This window comes from Ctenocephalides felis, unplaced genomic scaffold (assembly GCF_003426905.1).
Source record: "Ctenocephalides felis isolate EL2017-DRISC unplaced genomic scaffold, ASM342690v1 CF-g0.4_SCAFFOLD_01886, whole genome shotgun sequence".
Classification (NCBI taxonomy): domain Eukaryota; kingdom Metazoa; phylum Arthropoda; class Insecta; order Siphonaptera; family Pulicidae; genus Ctenocephalides; species Ctenocephalides felis.
The window spans coordinates 2,060,137-2,068,295 of record NW_020538040.1 but is presented as its reverse complement, the minus strand read 5'-3'; the positions used below and the strand labels follow the sequence as shown (position 1 = coordinate 2,068,295).

The 8,159-nt window shown below is 29.7% G+C and overlaps 1 pseudogene; it reads left to right on the top strand.

The window, feature by feature from the left end:
• The window catches only part of LOC113378344, a 9,717-nt pseudogene extending 1,639 nt beyond the window's left edge, over positions 1–8,078 (top strand).
• Positions 8,079–8,159: the final 81 nt, after the last annotated feature.

Sequence of the window (8,159 nt, the reverse complement as noted above, 5' to 3'; positions counted from 1 at the left end):
TAATATATATATATATATATATATATATATATATATTTGCGATCAGGCGTATTTAACATATAAACATAGCACGAAAGAATCTTACGATAACAGACTCTCAATGATTCTCTTATAACATTCTATCTTGCATTGTTTATATTAAAATACGCCTGATCGCATAGCAACAGATAAACACTTCCACAGTTTTCACTAATAATTATTTATCTAAATCAAATATCCTTTTTTTCCAGAAGTCACCCGACTCCCCGCCACGACACCAACCCCAACATTAACCCCAAAGACTCGCCATCGCCCACCAAACCGAACATACGGAAACCAAATGGGTTTGCGAGTCTCAGGAGAGGGCCCCGAAATACAGCCGGCCCTGCTTCTATCCATTCTAGGACTAAACAAAATACCGGTAGTAACGGTAGTAATGTAGTAACGGTAGTACGGTAGTAATGGTAATAATGGTAATAATGGAGTTACCACATTGCACCACCACAGACACAGTTTGACCACCGCCAGACCTTCGAGGAGCATCGAAAGGGCGAGGGCGGCACTCTAAGGTAATAATAAAATAGAAATAGATTTGACAATTGTTTTTTATCATAGTCAAAAAAGAGACTCTACTGACGAGCAGGAGTATACAAAAAGGACTCTACTGACGAGCAGGTTTAATAATGAATTTGAAGAAACAAAGCGACTCTACTTTCGAGCAAGCTAAATCTAAATGATATTAGAATAAAAAAGGGACTCTACTGACGAGCAAACTAAATCTAAATAAATATTAGAATAAAAAAGGAACTCTACTGACGAGCAAATTAAAATTTGATTTAAAAAATAAAAAAGGGACCTACTGACGAGCAAATTCAAAATTTGATTTAGAATAATAAAAAAGGGACTCTACTAACAAGCAGAATTAAACTAGATCTTGGAGATTGAAAAGAGACTCTACTGACAAGCAAATTGGAATGTATAAGAAATTATTTACAAAAAAGGACTCTACTGACGAGCATACTGAATGTAGACTTAAATTATGAAATAAAACTCTACCGACGAGCAAACTAAAAAGACTCTACTTATGAGCAATCTTAATACTAGAATATATGAAAGAAGCTCGACTAACGAGCAAATTAAATATCTACACAAAACATTAAAAAACAGCTTTACTGACGATAAAATTGAATATCTAGATAAAATATAAGAGAATCTACAAACAGCAAGATAAATATCAATTTGGTGGATTAGAAAAGGGACTTTACTCGCGAGCAAACTAAATAAATAATAATAATAATAAATATCGACAATAATACAGGAACTCTACTTATGAGTAAATTGAATTCAATCTATAAAACGAAAAAGGACTCCACTAACAAACCGTCAATGAAGCAATAACAATAAAAATAACTCTACTGACGAGCAAACTGAATACCTAGATAAAATAATTTAAAAAAAACTCTACTAACGAGCAAATTCAATATTTGTCTAGCTACATAGATGAAAAGGGACTGAAAGAAACAAAAGATTTTCACCGCCAAGTAAATTAAATAAAAGTGTGGAAGATAAAAAGGACTCTACTGAGGAGCTAATTAAATATTGTTGTAAACATAAGAGAAAAAGACTGTACTTTCTTGATAGTTAATATTAAAATATAAGAATGAACGAGAATTTTACCAAATATAATGTTGGAATCAACAAAAGAACTCTACTGACAAACAAATTTAAATGTAAAATAGAAGTTAAAAACAAGAAGAATTCATTTATGACAACATATAAATATGATAATTTTTAACAAAGAATTGTCTGTGTTAATCAAATCTATTAACATCGATTCATAACAATATTTTCACTTTTTTAGGAACGCAAAGCGAGTACGGCCCTGCCGAGCCCCACATCCACCAACTTGCACCCTTGTCAAAGGAATCCGGCCCTTTTGAGAAAGGCGACTTCGACCGAAGACAACGCGGTGTCATCCGATCCTGAAGTTAGTCCGGAGGAAAGGGAGTGCAACAGGTAAAAAAATTAAACAAATTGTTATTCTTAAAACATTTCAATATTTTTTGAATCATTCAAATCGGTTAGTCCGGAGGTAAGGGAGATATTATTAAAATATAATTAATTATGTCGCCATCTAACGGTGTGCTTTTACAAATAACCAAAATCTGGTAAGGACCTTGGTTGACCCGCCATTTTGAGCTTTCAATTTTATTCTTTATTATTATGTAAAATAATAGTTGTCAATAAACATGGCTGAGACATGTTAACATCGACGTTTCATTTAAGTTCATTATACAATAAGTGTACATACTTACATTTTTACGCTTTCAAACAAATTATTAAGTTTTTTGACAATTTATAAAATTTTGTCACCTTCAACTTTGTCTTGTACATATTAACTTCAAATATCAATAGCCTAGTTTTAAAATTTATATCGTCTGTATTATATATAGTTAAGGGCTGGAATTTTAGTATAATATTCCTAAAAGTATATACTATAAGTGTATATACTTAAATTTTATTATTTTTTAAGAAATTAGTAAAGTTTTTGACATATTTCTAAAATTTTATCCGCTTATGGAGTCACTTTGCAAATAAAATATTCTCGTTTTTGAGAATCTATACCGGCTGTACTATATATAGTTAAGGGTTGAAATTTTAGTATAGTATTCTTAAAAGTATATGCTATAAGTATACATTTATAGAATTTTATATTTCCGTACAAATATTAACGTTTTTGACATTTTTGTAAAATTTTATCCGCCTGTGAAATGACATGAGAATTTATGCAATGACAGATGCTTGCGCATCGGGCGGGAATATGGTTAAAATATAATTAATTATGGCGCCATCTAACGGTGTGCTTTTACAAATAACCAAAATCTGGTAGGAGCACTGGTTGACTCGCCATTTTGATCTTTTTAATTTTTTTATTCTTTATCATTATGTAAACTATAGTTAACATCGACGTTTCATGTTTATTACACAGAAATAGACCAGCTTAACATTCCAATAATAAAATATAATTCTGTTTTTTCTTTTTTTAGTGGAAGGGTTTTCAGTGCAGTAGGCTACGAACCCCATTTAGTAGACACCATAGAAAAAGACATTTTGCAGAGAAACCCTGATATCCAGTGGAACAAAGTGGCGGGTTTGCACGAAGCCAAGGCCCTGCTGCAGGAGGCTATGGTCTTACCTATCATCATGCCGGACTTTTTCAAGGGTATAAGAAGGCCCTGGAAGGGCGTCCTCATGGTAGGACCCCCCGGAACCGGAAAGACCCTTCTGGCAAAGCAGTGGCCACCGAATGTGGCACCACCTTCTTCAACGTGTCATCAGCAACCCTAACATCTAAATACAGAGGCGACTCGGAAAAACTGGTAAATAACATCAATTTGTAAATTAGGTAACTAATATTTAAAATGAATTATTATCCAGGTCCGCCTGCTGTTCGACATGGCCCGCTGGCATGCCCCCAGCACCATTTTTATAGACGAAATGGACGCCCTTTGTTCTGCTAGAGGCTCCGATTCGGAGCACGAGGCCAGCAGGAGGTTCAAGGCGGAATTGCTAATACAAATGGACGGGCTCAATCATACAGGGTAAATAGAGAAAAATGATATAATATGCTCATTTAATAATAATAAAACATAATTAGTTGTAAACGCAAAATAATTTATTAGAATTTCAATTTTATTTCAAGTTTTATTAAATTTTATTCAAAATCCCAAGTGTGAAGACAGCTTTAAACGCTAAAGCCGTCAACACATGTATCCGGTTTCATACAAAACTATTCTCATGCGCTATATATAAAAATGCAAGTGTGGTAACGGCTTTACCATAAAGCATGTGTCACACTGCGCAATTTATTTTCTCGAGTTGTTTCAAATATGAAACATATATATTTCAGTCTATTTGAACAATAGGTTGTTTAAACAGATTTAAGTTTAAATAGATAGATAATAGGACATTATGCCTTAAGGCAAGTTGCTTGAACTTTCCAAAACATCAATCAATATGACTTGATAAATAATTATTGAGATTTAGCGTCAGCAGAGTTCATTTTTTTACTTTCTTGTAGATTGCTTGTCAGTAGAGTTCTTTTGTTGTCCAAAATTTTTACTCATTAATTGTTTCAAGAATTCGCTCGTCAGTAGAGTCCTTTTTATTGCTTTTAGATAATACTTCTCAATAGGTTTCTTCTATTTAATATTACTACACATTATTTGTTTCTATTTTCTAGATCAAAAACAAGTTTGCTCGTCAGTAGAGTTCTTTTTTTATATATTCTAAATCAAAATTAAGTTTGCTCGTCAGTAGAGTTCCTTTTTTATATTCTAAATCAAAATTAAATTTGCTCGTCAGTAAAGACCATTTTTTATTTTCTAGATCAAAATTAAGTTTGCTCGTCAGTAGAGTCCCTTTTTTAATCTTTCAGATTAAAAATAAATCTGCTCGTCAGTAGAGTCTTTTATTATTTTCTTGATCAAAAATTAAAGTTTGCTCGTCAGTAGAGTCCTTTTTTTATTCTTTTATACAGGGGCACTTTTTACTCGACTTTACAGGGGCACTTTTTCAATTTTATGTTCAGATTTAACAAGATAGCAAAAATAATGAAAGTTACGGTATTTTTTATAATATATTTGAAAACGTATAAAATTTCTCGAATATTTCATTACGGTACGGGAAGTTCCAGCAATTTGCTTTAAGACACGATGCCATACACCACTAGTTTATTATTATGTAATATTTATTTATTTTCAGACCCGATGACAAAGTAATAATGGTTCTGGCCGCCACTAATCATCCTTGGGACATCGACGAAGCTTTTCGAAGACGATTTGAGAAACGAGTATATATAGGGTTGCCCGATGGTAATTATAAACTATATTCTAATTATATATATATATATATATATATATATATATATATATAATGTTTTTTATTAATTTAAGACGAGAGCCGGTCGGCCCTTTTACACTTATGCATGCAGGACATAACGATGGACGCAGATTCGAATGTTATCGGTGATCTTTTGGAAGGATATACAGCCGCTGATATTGTCAATGTTTGCAGGTAAATAATTATACACTATTTCATTTATAAATATTTCGTTCAATACATTATTATATATTGTAAAAAATTCAATGGTATAGCTAATTATAAAACACAAATATTATATTGTAAATTCAAATTCAAATATCAACGGTCAAAAAAGAGTTGACAGTACCGAACCGCGTACAACTTCATGTTGTTGGGTACAATGTTCAAAATTAAATGCAGTAATTTTAAAACATTTTATATACAAATTATAATAAGTTATTTGCTACATGTATGTTAGTTTCATTGGTTGTACGTTTATTTTATTATATAGAATTAGAGTATTATATATTGTTAGAAAGATAATAAAATTATCTACAAATCTGTATATAACGTTTGAAAACTTTTCGAACAAAATTAATTGTGAATAATATGTAAAATTTAAAATTCAGTTAGCCATTGGTAACATTTGTTTATATTTACGTTTATATTGCTAAAATTTGTTTTACAACATACATATTATTATATATGGTTAAAAAGCTAATAAATTTATCTACAAATCTGTATATAACAATTTACCACGATTCGAACAAAATTATTCACGTTATAGTTATATAAACGTTATAGTTAATGATAAAAAACAAATATTTTATTAAAATTCAAATTCAAATGTTAACGGTCAAAACAAGAGTTGACAGTACTAACCCGCGTACAACTTCACATGTGTTGGGTACATTGTTCAAAATTAAATGCAGTAATTTTAAAACATTTTATATACAAATTATAATAAGTTGTTTTGTTGCATTGTACGAAGAACTCTACTGACAAATTGAGAAAAAAATTTAGAAAATTTTACTGACAAGCAAATTTAGAAGAAAATATAATTGGGACTCTACTGACTAGCAAAATAAAAAAATTAATTGGGACTCTACTGACGAGCAAATTATTTAATAGGAATAAAATGCAAAAGAAACTCTACTAACAAGAAAAAAACGTCCAAATATCTGTACTGATAAGTTAATTTAGAAAAGATGTAAAATAAGTAAAAAAATGTAAAAGGGACTCTACTGATGAGCAAATTTTACAAAAATCGTAAAAGAGGACTCTACTGAAGAGCAAAAATTAAAAAAAACCTAAAAAGGACTCTACTGGCTAACAACTTCAGAAAGAAGCATAAAAAAGGCTACTGACAAAAGAATAAAAAAAAACGTGAAAGGGACTCTACTGACAAGCAAATTAAAAATAAAATATAAAAGGGACTCTATTGACGAGCAAAATTTTATAAAATCGTAAAGAGGACTTTACTGACGCACAAATTTCCTTTCGAATCATTTTAGTTTGCTCGTCAGTAGAGTCCCTTTGCAGTTTATTTGCCATTGTTTCGACATTTTTTGGTACTTTATAAAATAAATTTGCTAAAATCTAATTTTTATCGATTTACGGAAAAAATAATATTATTCGGTAAAGCATTTAGTGAAAATATTTTAGATATTAAAATATTATGATAATAAATAAATTAAATGATAAAAAAAATTTTATATATTATCAAATTATATATTGTATACATTCTTACTTACCAATATTTTTCTAAATTCCAACATCGAGGATTAATCACAATATTTTGATTATAAATATGCCTAAATATTCAAACTTTTACTCTTTCAATAAAAATAAACATGTTATGACTCACTTAATTTGCACTTTTTATGTATTTTATTATCTTATAACAAAAGATATTAAAAAACAATAATAAAGAAATAAGATAATGTAAAAACAAATATATATATATATATATATATATATATATATATAAATATATCAGATGTTCCAGTACCCAAATCACATAAACACTTTACACTTACATAACAAAGCCATTATTGCAAAATTCTTGCTTTAAAAACTCGATTAATAGCAAAATTTTAGAATTTAATTCATAAACACTATCTATTAACAACAAACATTAGATTTTAGCGGACTACACTTCGCTAAAAATTAATCTTAATTTTATTATGCACAACGAAAACTGTATTTTAATATACACTTGCAAAATTCTTTGTTTATTAAAACCAACTATTGTTCCGCCATTGCGTGTCCGACAGTTGCGATCCTAAATTTAATAATAATATTTCTGTTATTATAATAACACTTTCTGTTAATATTGAACCGTAGATTTTACAGCAAACACTTCACTAAACAACTATAGTCATTTTAATATATAAAACAAACCACATGAGCACTTTGTAATAACACAAATAACGTGCAAATATCTTGATTTACTAAAACAATGTTTATTCCGCCATTACGCGTTGGACAACGACGTTCAACGAACACCGGCGAACAACGTTCTTATTTTTGCAGTGTCACCAATATCTAGACGAAAACTATATCGATAATAATTTATACTTTTGACAAAAAGGATTTTGCAAATATGATAATAAGTTTTAATAATATATTTTAACTTGTATAGGATATTTATGATATAAAAGATATTGATATTATTAGTTATTAAGACCAAAAAACTAAAAAAGAACATGAAATAAATATAAATTTGTATAAATACTAAGAACGAACTTCACAACGGACGCCAAACTGTCAACGTTAACAATACCAAGTTAATTATTATTATTAAATGTCGAAATAGTATTTAATTATTAATTATAACATCTTTACAAACGTATAAATACTATTTAATGCATATCCAATGTTTATAATATATTTGCATTACAAAATATAAATTGACAGTTGAAAAAATCCTGAAACCAACTTCTCACTTCACGTCACTTCAAATCATTTTTAGAATTATTCAAATCTATGTTTTGTTTTAAATGTATGTATATTTATTTTATATTATTCCTTCCAGGGATGCTTCAATGATGTCAATGCGTAAACGCATATCAGGAAGGACTCCATCAGAAATCAAAAGGATGAAACGTGAAGAATTCGATCTTCCTGTAACGACATTGGACTTTCAAGAAGCCCTTACACGTTGCAAAAAATCAGTGACAGCAAGTGACGTGGAAAAATATGAACAGTGGATTCAACAATATGGATCGTGTTAATCTACAATAGACTATAATTATTCAGTCGATTATAAGTAATAAATATATATATTATGTTTGTATAAAGAGAGCTTTATTCTC